Raw genomic sequence first — 15,992 nt, forward strand, 5'->3', positions numbered from 1 at the left:
CTGTCAGTGTGATGTGGCTGCCAAGGCGGAAGCTGCCTGTCCTCCCAGGGACAAGCCGCTGATCCCAGGCTGGGGTGGGAACTACTGCTCTCGCAGTTCTGTGTGGTAGGGATGCAGCTCTGATGATACGGATGTAGGTCTGGGTAGCAGAAAGGCAGACCTGGGGGATATGAATGCAGAGTCAGTGGTTTGGCTCCATGCAATCCTGTGCCTTCATGGATCATCTTATCTACCTGTTATTCTGAGTCTTACTAATTTCTTACACTAACCCGACAAGATTTAGCCCTTAAACTTCGAATTCAGAGTTAGGGTGATGGAGTGAGTGAAAGAACAAAAGTACCTCAGTTTTCACTTGAGCCTCAGAATTGATGACCCTGACATCAGTATCAGCCTATTGTGTGGAAGAGGACAGACTGGTCTTTACAGTGACTGCCATGAAGGAAGTTCTCATAGTCTTCCTGCTTATCTCTCAGGCTGCTGCTCAATACACACAACTGGCACAATCGAGCCTCGGCAGGCAGCCACTACCTGCAATGAGTGTCAGGTGGCCCTTTGTGCTTCTCCACATCCACTGTGACTCGTGGTGGCTGCTCATCCATCCGGGCAAACATCAGGTGGACACTGAGAATTCCCTGTGTATGACGAATAATGTGAAATTGAGTATCAAAATTGCAAAATGCATTTTCTGTGTCACTAAAGAGAAAAAGTGGCAATTACTGAGCAAGCTGAATATCCAGAAAGTCAAGAAATGAAGAAATAACTAGACTTGTCTTGAATCAGCAAGATGTTTTCCAGCTAGAAGTCGAAGTGATGACACACATCTTTAACTAAAGCAACTTCAGTTACAGAGAAACACGTATGTGGTAGATTGGCATTCTTAAATCCTACTTAAAATCTTCTCATGCTATACAAGCTCCATATATCTAAAACCTTTGATTTGTGCAAAGATCTGTTTTAAAATGACATGGCTAGTTGAAATGTGCTTTGTATTTACAGTTGAGAATAATTTGCAGTTTACGGCAATAGGAGGTGAAGCAGAGAAGGAAGTTAAATTAGACCCTGACTTAGGTCTGTGGGAATGGATGCAAAGTGTGGCTTCCCCTTGACTGCTAATGCTACTGTCACTAGCTGTGTATTTCTCCATCAATCCCTCAGCCTCCACCTTGTGTCCCCACTCTTTCTCCTCCAGCCCTTCCAGCATCCTGGCTATTTCTTTGGTCAGCGTTTCATTCAGCTATTGGATTGGCAACATATTTTATCAAAACACATTGCCTCTCCCTGCCCAGTAACCCCTGCCCAATGACAAGTCCTGAGATGCTCTGAAGCCTATCCTGTGGTCAAATAATGTTCTCCACTAACCTTTCTCTATACAAAATGTGATGACACAAACACACACACACACACACACACACACACCACCCATGATGCTGAGTAACTGTTTCTATAACGAAATTAAACCTTAAAGTTGTATTAAATACATTTACAGAACAAAACAAATTAATATTATGAAGCTTTGGATCTAGGCACCTTCTGTTTTAAGTGCTTGTTTTGGTTCTGTTAAACCTGGTGCATGTTGATTATGTGTCAATATTCTCTTGAGTTCCTCATCCACGATTGGCCTTGTTTTCTAGGTAATAAGATGCATGAATCAGCAGTGTAAGTCAGATGCATGTTCCAAACAGCTACTCTTAGGGAAATTTATCACCGCTACTTGGAAAATATTGCCATTTCAGAAAAAAAAAAAATCCTTGACATTCTAAATTAGCAGAAGTTCTCTTCTTTGGCTTAGGACTGATTCTTGAATGTGGAATAATTTATCCAAATGCCTCACATCTAGTGTCTGAAATATTGATTTGTGCTATAAACAAAACGCTCTATATTCTCAGGTAAAGAATAGCAGGGCCCCGTTTTCTGAAAACAGAGTGGTTTTTGTGAAACTAGAAAGGGCCAGGGAAAGCCGCTGAGGCTCAGTGTGGGTGGCGGCAGGCTCACAGGCTCTGAGCGGTCCATCAGCTGTCAGCTCATCAGCTGCACCACATTCACTCTGGCCGGTCCCAGCGGTTCCCACACTGCTGCCAAGCCGTTATGTGGCATCCGCATCTCTGATCCGGTGGCAGCAGCCCTCCTGGGTGTAGACCACGGAGCCCACCTGTGCTGTCCTTGCTGTTGCATTTCTGCCTTCACTCTCACCTTCCACGTGCTGCTGTGGTGACCAAGGAACCCTCGACCCATGCTCCGTGCTGTGTCCTTGCCAGGACCAGGTCAGTCATTTATAGGTCTGGCTGCCTCTGCTGGAAATATGGCTCCTTCCCAGTTCCCAAGGGTGACTCCACTGGTCCTGCGGGTCTTGGGTTAGGCATCACCTCAGTGGAGTGGAACTGCAACCCCCAGACCCGTTGCAGAAGGGATGATGCTGGAGTCTACTCTCCACGAGTCATGTATTTATCTCACAGCACTGATGGCTATGGCAATCCCATGTCACTGCTTTATGTACATTTCAGTTAATTTGGTTCATGTATGGTCTACAAACTCTCAGGAGGCCAGAGTTGTGAGTGTTTCTGCCAAATCTCTCATCCAACATTTCTAGAATAAAGTAGTGATATTTTTAAATTGGTCAGTGAGTCATTTTAAAGCTATTTGGGGAGCAATGTGGCTTCAGGATCCTCATTTAAAGATGGAAATATCTGTCATGTAGCAATGATAGGAATTCTTCCTCTAAAATAAAAACTACTAATAAGTCATGAAGTAATGGCTTTTCTAACAGCTGTATCTGCCATAATTTCATAGTGCACATAATTCTGTGCATCTAAAATGAACATCAGAGATGTAAGTTCTCCAAAGCAATGTATTCAGGGATACATCAGCATGACAACCCCATGTCCATCTATTGAGAAGAAAGAGGTGAAAGTTTTTCCCAAAGAACAACTGTGGAAGGTTACACACCTTGTTTTGAAATCCTGATAGCTGACACGGGGCCAGTATCAGAGAAGGCATCCACCCCTCTTGATTGAACAGTGACTGCAGGGCGGCACCCTCATACACGTGGCTTAGTGAGGACACCATGGTTCTTCATAGCTGTGGTTTGGTGGGATCTATTGAGAAAGTTCTGGGAAAAGGCAAATGTTCATGAAAAACTTATCCTCCCAGCACCACTGTATTAATGAACTCTCTTGTACCAATGTTTGTGCTTCTGTGTTTATAAAATCCTATCTCAGTCTATGTAATGTTATATTTTCCTTCTTGAATTTGAACTTACAGGTCCAAGAACTGAGTTTCTGCTATACTTTTGCAACTGTTACATTTTCTGGTGCACAATGCCACATAGCCCAATTAAATAAAAGTGATTATCCAATCCCTAACTATTGCATATAGATCCCTACATATATATCTTTAAGCAGTGTGACCCTGCACCAATACAAATTTGAAAGCACTGAATAAAACCATAATAGTTTGCACTCAGGCTTGTATATGCCCTGGACATGGGATCTGAGAGACTTAAATATAGGGAAAATACTTTCTAATTTGGGGAAATGGCTTTAAGGTAGAAAATATACTGATTTCTTTGTCATTGTCATTTCATTGTCAATTTCATTGTCATTGTCAATGACAGTGGATTTCTATTTGGCCAAAAGTGTGTAAAAAGTGTGGACTGCTTTTATAGGCAAGTACAATGGCTCTTCTCTTTATGAACTGAGTTTGTTTTATGATTTGGGGAAGAGGATTATACTTGTGCTCTGGGGGAAAATGGTTGTGGTTGTCAACTGATGCACAGTTTGCAAATGAAAGCAAATCTTTGCTGAGTGCCTTTGTCTGTGAACCAAATTGTTTTTAAACAGAAGCATCAGTGGACTGAAGTACATATTTCTATAGAAGGACATGAAAATGGAATGCATTTTTAACACACAAAATTAAGTAAACTCTAGTCACAACTCATTACACCACTAGAAGGGCAAGATATTCGGCCACTATGTTAGTTTCTACATTGCATTTTAAAGTAGCAGTTGGCTGGCTGCCCTAAGTTACACTGACAAGAACAAATCATACATAAGAATAGCAAAATAACTGCTAATGAAATGTAAAGAAAAAGTTATAAACCGGCCCAGGTAATAGCATATGGATTTTAAACAAGCACAACTGTATTGTTAGAAAGAAGAAATCTACTGGTGCTGGGCAGATACTTGCAGATAAGTGAGAGCAATGGCTTGCAGAAGTGGGAAGAAGTGAGCTGGCCACAGTAATCACCAGTGTGACAGTGAACCATTCACAAGTTCAGAGGCTTCTAAGATAAAGCAGAGATGTCACCTACACTGGTAATTGTAGCTTAGTCATATGTGAAGAAGAGAATAAACACTTTCTATCATTTCTTTAAACCATCGAGAGAGTAACTACTCAATTCCCCTATTAAAATCATGAAACCACATCCTCCACAGTTCATCTGGTACAGAGAACGCCTTTATCAAGCAGAATTATTTAAGACAGTGCAGGCATCTTGTGTACATACTGAGAGAATGTTGTCTACAGCACACCATGCAGGTTAAGAGCTGAGTTAAACTGAAGTGATGTGCTACACTCTCTGGAACACAGACACACTGGATGAAATATACGAATAGCTGAGTTCCAAAGATGAGTAAGGAATAGTTCAAGTGTATTTTTCAAGTATGTATTCAAAGCTAAGAAGTAAGTATTTGCTGAAGGACATTTTGGACTCATAGGTGAGAAGGAAGGAGATGGTATTAATACCTAAGTGGGGACAGGAAATCAGTTCTCAGGTTTGTGCACAGCAGGGAGCTGGAACAGATGAAAGGTGTTCAGCTAAAACTCTGAGATCCACATTGGCCCTGCAGCAGGAAAGGCAGGGAGACTGACGACGGTTCAGGAAGGCGCAGGAAGACTGGAGGTGAAGAAAAACTGCAGCTCTAAATTGAGCGAGTGTGGGCGCTCAGACATCAGGGAGCAGGCACCTTTCAGATACAAAACAGAGTTGGCACCTATGCCCTGGACAGATGACTGGCATCTGGACCAAATGAAGAACTCAAAAAGATTAGACCACCATGAAATTTTTAAAAAACAAACCTAGTTACAAAATAAACAATTACATGAATAGACACGTCAGAAAAGGAAAAGCACAAATGTTCACTAGGTACATAAAAAAAAAATGTTCTGCACCAAAGCCAATATATAAATGCAAATCCAAACAACACAGGGATTCCACCTTACTCCACAAATAATGTTATCATGAAGGAAAAACAAACGCTGCTGAGGTTGTGAAAAAAATAGGACACGTCTCATTGCTGATAAGAATGCAAATTAGTGCCACCACTGTGAAAACCAGTGTGGAGAGTCCCCACAAGTAGCTAAAAATGGAAATTCCTTTTGTCCCAGCTCTAACCCTTCTTGGGTACCTTCTCGAAACAGTTAAAGACATCACGTGACAGTGATTCACGCACATCTATGCTTACCGCAACACAACTCAAATGGCTAAATCCTGAAGTAGGTTTATTTCAATCAACAGATGAACGGGTAAAGGAAATGTATACTACACAACTGAGTATTACTCAGCAACAAGACAGGGTAAATTTGGGGCATTTGTAGGTAAGTGACTGCACCTTCTGATCATAAGGTTAAGTGAAACATGCCAGACCCAGAAGTTAGAAAACGCATGGTTTCTCTTACATAAGAAACCCGAAGTGTAGTAATTGGAAGAGCAAAATGAATGATGTACGAGGAAACTGGGTCTCAGCCTTTTTATCCTGTCACACTGGCTCTGCCCCTACCCCAGGGTGTCTCTTTCCTTGTACCCCGTTTCACCCTCAGGCCCTCCACTGCGCTGGAATAGATGCGTTCTCTTTTATTACATAATTGTTTTCTGTAAAATTCAAACACATCTACTTCACTTTAAGATTGGTACCAATTAATGCCATATAATTAATAAAAATCCTAATACAAAAGACTTAACTCTGACCCCCCAAATTATGATATTTGGTGTTTTAATACAAATTTGGTTTCTAAGTTACTTCCGCCTGGTGAGCATCCTGTGCAGTGCGTGGAGACTCTGTGAGCCGCCGTCTTGCCTTCTCCACATTCACTCCTCGGGTGAGCATCTTTTTTCTTAAGAGAAACACATTGCTTAGTAAAGATCCCTAGTAAGCACTTTGTGCTTGTTTCCTTTTATAAATCTTTATTTTTGCTCCCTCATGAGGAATATTTCAGTTTAAATATCATCCTAACATCCTAACAGAGCTCTTCCCTAGAGCCCATTAATTTTGGAGACTTGGAGTTATTTCTCATGAAATACGTGGCATCTAATTTCCCCTTCTTTGTAAATGACCACTGGAACTGGCCTTGGTTTTGGGAAGAAGAATACCATAACCGGGTGCCTGGAGAGGCATCACAGATGCCAACCTCCCTCATGAGGAATTGGTACACACACACTTGATATCTTGGCACCTCTTTTTTCCTGCTGCCTCTTTTCTTCCCCATCGAGAGTCCCCTCTTTACTCCCCAAAGTCTATCCGCCAGCAGTTTCCTATTCTATATCTTTGATTTTACTCTTGCAGTGAGTTTTAAAGCCTCTGAGAAGTCTGTGATAAGGAGAACGATATGGATGAGGGCAGAATCGGGATGATGAGGAGATGATTAGACTGGGACCTAGTGACAAAATAAAACAAAAACTACAGGCAAATACAGTGATAAGCATCTTTTGATGCTCCTATTTCTTGGGACTGACTGGGGTTGAAACACACTTTCACCGAAACTTTGTAGTATTACTGCTGTTATTTGCTGGTAGTTTTTGTTTTATTTTGCTACGGGGTTCCTCAGAGGTTTGCCCTTAAGACTCAAGCAAAAACAGTGACCTCCTGTGGTATGGACGGTGGAGCTGGAGAGGAGGAACGGGTCCCTGCCCGCTCTCAGATTGCGACCAGCACCACCGGAGCACCGCTTGATGCCATCCCACATTGAAGCCAGCATACTTGCAGTGGAAAGAGTTTTAAAGGGCAGGAGGTTTGTAGGTTTAAAACTTTGCAATATAATAACACATTCTAAATACAGTGAAACAGATGCTATACTGTAAGAACATTTATTTTTTCATAATTGTGGTAAGTGTTGGAACTCATTCTGAAGATCTACAAAACTGTCATGATTTCAGTCTTTTCAATTTCATGTTTACTCTTTGATCTTATGTACAATTGAAGACCATATTGCAATGCCATTTTCCATAGAATACCAAAACTTAGAAAATAAGTCAATGTTATAAAACTAAGCAAGGCCAGATGTTCTCAATCAATTTCTTATAAAAACATGGTAATTATTTGTTATTCAAGCATTCTTAAAACATTCTCTCAGTAGTTTTTGAAATTTTTCTTATGTGATAAGCTCAAAGCTGATCATAAATGATAATTATTCCATGCAAGATATAAAATTATGAGGAGAAACTTTTGAGAATGATGTTTGAAATATGAAAAAAACTTACGAATTATTGTATCCTTATTCACTAGACATGAATTTATTTGTTCAGTTGTTTTTTCCTACCCGTTCAACAAAAAACAGGAGTCCTGATTTACTTTCAGATGCAGACTCCTTTAGTATAAATATCTATGCCTCAGAACATCCTCTAAAAAGGATTTCAAGGGCTGGGGATTTAGCTCAGTGGCATAAGCACCTGCCTTGCAAGCAGGTGGTTGTGAGTTCGATCCCCGATACTGATAAGAGAGAGAGAGAGAGAGAGAGAGAGAGAGAGAGAGAGAGAGAGACTTCAAACTACCTTTGCAACAACATAATTCTTGTAGTTTTATATAGGTCATATCTGAAAATGCTTTTCAGTAATAAATTTGCTACGGAGGAATTTTCTTGCTTCTCCAACAAAGTGAAATCCCATAGTACTAAAATCTTTGCCTTTCTTTAGCTGACTTTTATTTTTTCATATATTCATCCATGATTATCCAGAACCTAAATATGCTGAGTTACAATGTCAAGAGAAAGTTTCTCAACTGCTGTATTTAGTTTTTTAGATGATGCCATCATTAGGAATAAATGTCTTTGATGCAGACTTTCAAAAATACTTAAGAAATTTTATAAGATTTCTCATCCTTATTAAGCAATCCCATGAACTGCTTTACAAGAATCTGGAAATCAAAAATAGCAAAATTTGAATCTTTGCTTCTATCAGGATTTTAATTAATTATTTTGCTTCATATAAAGCTTTTGATTTACAACTCAATATTATGTTTTTAAGTGTAGTTTATGGTTTTATTGCTGTATTTGCCAATTGATCTTCAAAATAGGAGAGTGATGTTAGCATATATTATCAGTTGCAGTCACAACACTGAGTGAGCTTAGCGAATGCATCCATTATGAATCTGAGTAATACTACAACATAGACTTACTCAGAAATGCAGTTTGTCACTTTCATCATTGAGCAAGTCAGTACCTTTACCTGCATTTGTCCACTGGGGCTTGACTCAAAATCAGAGTATCAAAAATGAAAAAGAAAACAATTAGTTAAGTTAAATAGTTAGCTATAAATTGAACAGAACTGAACAATTAAATCTGAAAATTAGAACAAAAAAGTCTCAGAGTATGTGAATACTATACGTCAAGTTTTATATTCTTTTAAATTATAATGAAAAGATTCACCTGAAGCAGCTTGCTATCTATTGCAGTGTGACAAAACCTGACGAGTCTCAAGATTTTGGCCCATGCGAAGCATGTGTGATTTTCCGTGACTTTCAAATTCATTCACACTTTGATGGAAGGAAAACGTTGGTAATTTGTTCATTTAAACAGTGGAGTAATTTCCAACTGCAAAAACCGGGGCTAGGGATATAGCTCAGCGGCATAAGCGCCTGCCTTGCAAGCAGGCAGTCGTGAGTTCGATCCCCGGTACAGATAAAAAAGAAAAAGACAAACAAACAAACAAACAAACAAACAAAAAACCTTAGTGAATATTTGTGCCTCCCTCTCGAAGACACATAGTGCGCAGCTCTGGACTAGAACCGATATTCGGACCACAGTTTGAGCAGCGCAGCCAGCAGGAGCAAGCAGGGCAGTGCCAGCTGGCACCAGGGAGAAGGCTGAAGCCCCTGTCAGGGCTGCTGCCTGAGGGGCTCAGGGACTTCTGCTTCCTCGCGGGAGAGATGAACAGGCCACGTTAGGCAGCTTCGTGGTGCAGCGTCCCAGGTGGTAACACAGGGTGTGCGCTGTGGGAGTGGAGCTGTGCTGGTGGAGTCTGGGTGAGGGCATCACGCTTGAGGAGGAGCAGGTCACTTGGCACAGAATGGGAAGAAGGTGAATTTCAGCATGGTCTTAACGAGGACATTTCTACTACCACTTTTGAAATTTCTAACAAAATAGTTGTATTTATCATGAGCCAATTAGGCTAAACAGGTGCTTAAATATTTAAAAATATATCTGATAAAATACTGAAAATATTGAGAAAAATCTTATAAAATACTGACAAACATGAAGATAACTACTTCTTTACTAATAATAAAGAGCATGCAGTCCAAATTGGGAAAAATCAACATTGCTAGAAATATGACAGTTAAGAAAAAGCAGAAAAAATCTTGAATACACTTTTAAAAACAAAATAAATAAGCAAAAGCGATAATCACAAGCCTTGTATGTATCATAAAAAGCATGAGCTTAGCCAGATGTGAAGATGCACACCTGTAATCCCAGGACTCATGAGGCTGAGGCAGGAGCATCACCACAAGTTTGAGGCCAGCCCGGGCTACACAGTGAGTTGAAATCTAGCCTGAACTACCTAGCGAGACCTCATCTCAAAAATGCAAATTAAAAAGAAGAAGAAAAAGAAGTGTAACATTTCTAGCAGTTTGACTTAGCCCATTCACCTTGTTTCTCTTCCCTTGTTTCTCTTCCCTGTGCTGGACCTCAAGCCTACAGCCTCAGCACCATGATGAAACCCAGACTGACTCAGCAGCCACACAGAAAGCCACTTCCAGAGATTTGCATTATTTGTCTTTTCTGTAGCACCCTACAAATCATCTGCCTGAGTAAATTTCATTTATTTGATCTGATTCCAATCCTACCTATAAACAGCTTCAGTACCCCTGCCCAAGAACATTTGTTACAAACTGTTATCATTGGGTAACATCACAGATTTCTGAGGAGAAACATAACTAACCTCCTCAAAAGAAACAAAAACAACAAAGAACCCCAAAGAAGTAAAAATGAACAGAATACAAAAGAGGAAGCAGGGGACTGAGATTTCGAGGCATGTGAAAGAACTTTGAAAATCTCTGATTTATTTAGGAGGATTAAAGGTTACAAGCCAGGCTAACCTGCTGTGTGTCTCCAGGAAGTGTCTGAGTCATCCTCTGACATGTGCTTGAATGTGAAGGCCTTGGAAATAGGAAGGGAAGGTTTAAGACTGAGTCAGATACCACCTCACTGTTGAGGTGTACCATACCCTTTGATTTACTTATGCAGGATAAGAAATAGCTGTGAAATTGCTGGTTGTAGGCATTTAAAGAACTATGAGCTGATCACTAAATTAAATGCATAATAAACAATGCAGATTTTAAGGAGTTAGACTAAGAAAGCAAACCAACAAATAAGTGGAGAAGACAACAATGGATCTGGGAGGCTAGGGAAGCTGATTTGCATAGTGGCCAAATTATGTTATTTAAAAATAGCTTATTCTTCTTCATCTTCTTCAACAACAGCAGCAAAAACAAAACCAACAGTGATTGGAGGCACAAATAGAAGTAAAAGGTTTGTTTCATAAAAAGAGGGAGACATCTATGTCAACTCTGCCCAAGAAAGTCCAAAGGTTCCATTTACCAGGCAAGACTTTATATAAGCCACTTTCATGTTTAGAAATAGAAAAGCAACTGTGTCTATAATGCTTAAGGGAGGTCTGGGAGTGATGTCTAAGCACATGTGAACACACACACATACATGTCGAAAAACCCTCAGCAGTTATGAAGACACAAAGTTCAGAAGAAAAGTTGCACTGGTGTAGAAAGAGTCTATGAGCTGGAAGTTGGGTCTGTCATTGAAATATTCCCTGTGGAGCAAAGAACAAAGAATGACAAAAGGAAGCAAAAAGCCAAAGAGACACTTAAGACACTACAATGCAACATGTGACAGAGGAAGTTCTACAAGTAAAGAGGCAGAAATGGGCAGAGAGAGCATTCAAGTGGCCAAGTGGTGGAGTACCTGCCAAGCACTCATAGGGCCTTGAGTTTGAGTCTCAGAATTGAAAATGATTTGGGAAAAAAGTTTTTGGGACAAAAATCTTAAATTTGATGAAAGATATGAATATCCATATACATGTTCAACAAACCATGGAGAGAAAAACTCAGTCATCCATCATGGGCTAAGTCCCCACTGAACTGTCAAAAGGCAAAGGCAGAGGCATAAGTTCAGCACGTTCTTGGTAAAACCAGCACCTAGGCTCAGGAATCAAAGAGGTAGACTGGGATGTCATATGGGTACCTACGTGGAGTATTTTAAACAGGGATAGCCTGTTATGGGAACTTAACAAGAAACAATAAACATAAAATCACTTCATTTTGTAGTTAATTATGCCCATCATGAATAATAATAGCCTGATACTTACAGTCCTCTTATATGTTCATTAGTTATGATTGACTCTGATTTGTATGCTGCATTCAGAACAAAAATTCTTCAATAAAAGAAAACATTCTCCAGGATAAATCTTGTTAGGTCCTGAAATAAGCATCAATAAATCAAAATCATATCATGCATCTTCTTGGACACAAAAGAATAAAGCTAGAAATGAACAGCAAGTAGGTCAAAGGTGGTCATTTTGTGATTATTATTCTTTTCCATATAGCAGACAATAAGCAAACCTTCAATGCCCAGGAATACATTAGAACAAATGTGCAAAAAATGAACCGTGCTCCACAGAAGCCAATTTTTGTATATTTTGATTTCCTTAAGGTTGACCTTAATGAGTTGCTGATGTAATTTGTTGAATGTAGCCCATAAGGCAAACACTAGGAAAATAATCAAAAAATGCAGTAAATTTAATAGGAGATAAAATTAAAACATACAGTGGAAAATTCTATTTAACCTAAAAGAAAATGCTAAATGAAGACTACAATAATAAAAAGATATACAACATACAGAAAATAAATAAAATGGATAAATCCTAAATTTTTAATAATCATATTCAAAGTGAAGGTGGTGAAATTTCTTACTGAAAGACAGATGTTGAAATAATGAGGTTGTTTTTAAGCAGTATGTGATAATATGTGATATATTGTTTACATGCAACACATTAAAACACATAAATGGTATGAAAGCAAATGGATGAATTTTTTAAAAGATACCATAAAACGTGTAACCTAATAAGGACATGAAAACTGTAAACCTAAATTTCCTATTCTATTATCAGCAAAAAATATTTTAAGACAAAATAACCTACAAGCTGAAAAGGGCTATTTTGTCTAATGATAAAAATTATCAGTCAATAAAGATTTGTAACATTTAGGCACCTAACAACATATGCATATATGTTGCATACATATACCTAACAATGGAACCAAAATATGAATGAAATGAAAAGAGACAGAAACAAAAGTATGCAAGGAGACAATAGTCAGTGGGGATAAGCATATGAAAAATTCAATAAAGGCCCCTGAAGCTCTCCAAAAGATTAGTGAGGAAAGGAAGATTGTCACTCACAAGAAAGATACAGAGTTCATTGACCACGACAGGGACAATTTACAAACCCACAAGAGAAAAAAGTTCAAAACACATGACCAGTAAGTAATGCAATGACAAATGAGAAGAAAATCATAAAAGATCAGAAAATATTTTGGGGTAAATGAGACAGCATACTACAACTATTAGGATTCAGCTAAACAATTGTTAGGAATAATTTCTACTATTTTTTCATGTAAAAATGAAGAAGTGACTCACATTAGTAAGTCAGCATTAAGCAGCTGCCTATGGTGGCACATGCCTGTAATCGAGCCCATGGCAGACCAAGCAGGAGACTACACTTTGACACCAGCTAGGTTACACGGTGAGATCAAGGTCAGCCTGAACTACAGAGGAAAACTCAGTCCCGAAAATCCAAACCAAAAACACAAAATTGAAAACTAAGTCCGCCTTCTAGCATAAAAGGCTAGAAAGAAGAGCAAGTTACGTCACAGCAAGAAGAAAAGAAATAATAAATATTGAAAATACACATATAGTATAAAAATGATGAAGTATATAAGAAAAAGCGAAAGTTATTTTAAAAACCTAGATAAAATTGATAAATATTTAGTTTAACTCAAAGCAACAGCACAAAGCAAGTTTAAGATCAGAAGAATTAGGTTGAAAGAAGGCACATTACTGTATTAGTTGTAGAGAAATGAACTGTAAGGGAATAACAGGAACAGCTGTATCCAAAAATAGAAACCTAGAAGAAATGGACAAATTCCTGAAATGGTTAGTATATCAAACACTATTGATTAAGAAATAGAAAATTTGAACAACTTTTACTGAAACAAATATCATTTAAAAATCTACCCCAAAGTAAAACTCAAGATAGAATGACTTCACTGATGAATTAATATCAAGCACTTAAAAGAAGAATTAATTCTAATCCTTCATGAAATATTAAAAATACACGAGGACAAAATATTTGTAACTAACTTATAAAGCTAGAGATACCCAAATCTTGATACCAAAACCAAAGAATTTACAAGGGGAGAAATCCCACCAGTATCTGTGAATACAGGCACAAAACACACAGACATATACATGCACAGATAACACTAGCAAACAGAATCTACAAACCTATAAAAGTATAATCAAATAACACATATTCCAAGAGTTCACATTTGGCTCAGCAAGTAAAATCTACAGTAAGTGCGCTACAATATTTTACTAGCATAATGGAAAAAAGTCACATGATCATGTTTCTATGCACAGAATAAAGATTCGCAAAATGCAGTATTGTCTTATATTAAAAACATTTAAAATCTCTAAGTAGGTGGAAATTTCCTTAACTGAATAGAACAAGAAGCTCACCCCCATCACAGAGTTTAATGTGTGAGACAGAAAGCCTCACTTCATGAGCAGGGACCAAAGATGTCACTCTCACCATTTCTACTCTTACTTTACTGGAGGTTATAGAGAGGATAATTAGGTGTGCAAACATGATTATTGCACTCCGATTGTAAAGATAAGAGCAAAATTATATCTGTTGCACATGACACACACAGATACTGTGAAGTGATTTAGTACGCTTACAGAGAGAGAATTTCAATATACAAAATTAGTTGTATTTCTATAGTCTAGCACTGAGAGATAAAAATTGAAGTTAAGTATAACATTTCATGTATGGCAACATCATAATATTTGAACATTTTTTAAGTTAACAAAAATCTTTAAGACCCAAGTACATGGATAAGTATCCCATCAAAAATTATCAAGTCACGACGGAGAAGAATTCAAACCACAAAACGCTTAGAAGAAATCACAAGCGTATATATGACCTTGTGGTTGGCAAGAAAACAGAAATTCATCTTGATAAAGTTAACATACTTTTTGTTTCATAAGACACTTAGTACTTGGAGGTATAGTTCAGCATTTCCTAATGGCACTAGAGCCCCAGTTTGATCCATGGGTCTGTAAAAACAAAACAAACAAAACAAAAGCAAAAGACACTTTTAAAAAGCTGAAAAGAGAACCTAGAGTAGGGGTATTTACAAATAGTATCACCGACAAGGGCATAGGGTTCAGAATATATGAACATTTATTACAATTCATCAGTTAATTGTAGTTGTTATTGCAGTTCTGCGTTGAGTGACAACAAATTGACAGATGTAACTATGAAGATAGTCAAATCGCCCAACAGTACATAAGTGAAATTCTATAAGTGAAATTCTATCTGTACACGAAAAGGCACAGTGTGTGGGGTCCACTAATATGCATTACCCAGAGCCAAATCTGCAGCTAAAGAAAGCAGGTTAGGATACTTCCCAGAGCCTGAGGTGGATGCGTCAGCCAGAGGAATGGGGACTTCTGGGGCAGGCAGGGTCCCATCAGGGTGATACATTTATTCTGTTGCGAGCTAATGGTGTTTACCGCACTGTGTAGGAGTGGTTGTGCAAGGTTGTGCAAGGTACCATGCAAGGTTGCTCTTTTGCCTGGAGAATTACATATCCATAAAATTGAAAGGAAAAATGTGCACAGATACATTTCAAATATAATGGATCCCATACACAAAAGGGAGTGCAAAACTAAAAACATCTGAGCAGTAAAACATCAGCATTTTAATGTGTTATTTGTTGGAAAAACCATCTGAGTATATGTGCATTATGTGATTTAAAAATAATTTTGATAATTAAATTCCAGAAATCCTGGAAGGTTCAGAGTTATGATGCTCTGCAGTAATTCTCTTACTCCAGATTATTGTGTTGTTTTGTGTTAGTACATGTCTGTAGCACGTGATGATCACATGCATGATGCGAATGTGATTGTCACGGAGCTAGGCATCACACATCTCCAGTTTCTATCCAATTCCCCTCTTCTCTCTCCAACTCTTCCTTTTCCACTTGCAAAAGCCTATTTTCATTTTTTCAACACTGTTTTCCTTAAATCTCTTTCCCTTTCTTCCCTACTCCCTGCCTAGTTTGTTCTCTCCTAACACTTGTTTGATTGAGTTCATTGGTCATCATACAATTTAATACTGAAATGATTATTTTCACAAATTGCTATATATGTATATTCATACAAGTAAATACACACATATATAAATGCCCTGCACCTTTGCGATACTAATGTGAGATAAAAGGGATCAAAATATGTTACAAATCAGGCAACACTTTAAATATCATTAATTACTTTAAATTAAGAAATGATTTTTTCACTTAGAATTAAAATGTATCCTACTGTTTTTGCAATGTAATGCTAATGATCTCAATGGATATTAATATACCCTCAAATAATTAACATAATCCTAAAATATTTACCATATGTTTTAACATATTCTTGCAATTAACCTT

The sequence above is a fragment of the Cavia porcellus genome, unplaced genomic scaffold, assembly GCF_034190915.1.
Source record: "Cavia porcellus strain 051 isolate PalLab524CR breed Dunkin Hartley unplaced genomic scaffold, mCavPor4.1 scaffold_24, whole genome shotgun sequence".
In the NCBI taxonomy this organism is placed as follows: Eukaryota; Metazoa; Chordata; class Mammalia; order Rodentia; family Caviidae; genus Cavia; species Cavia porcellus.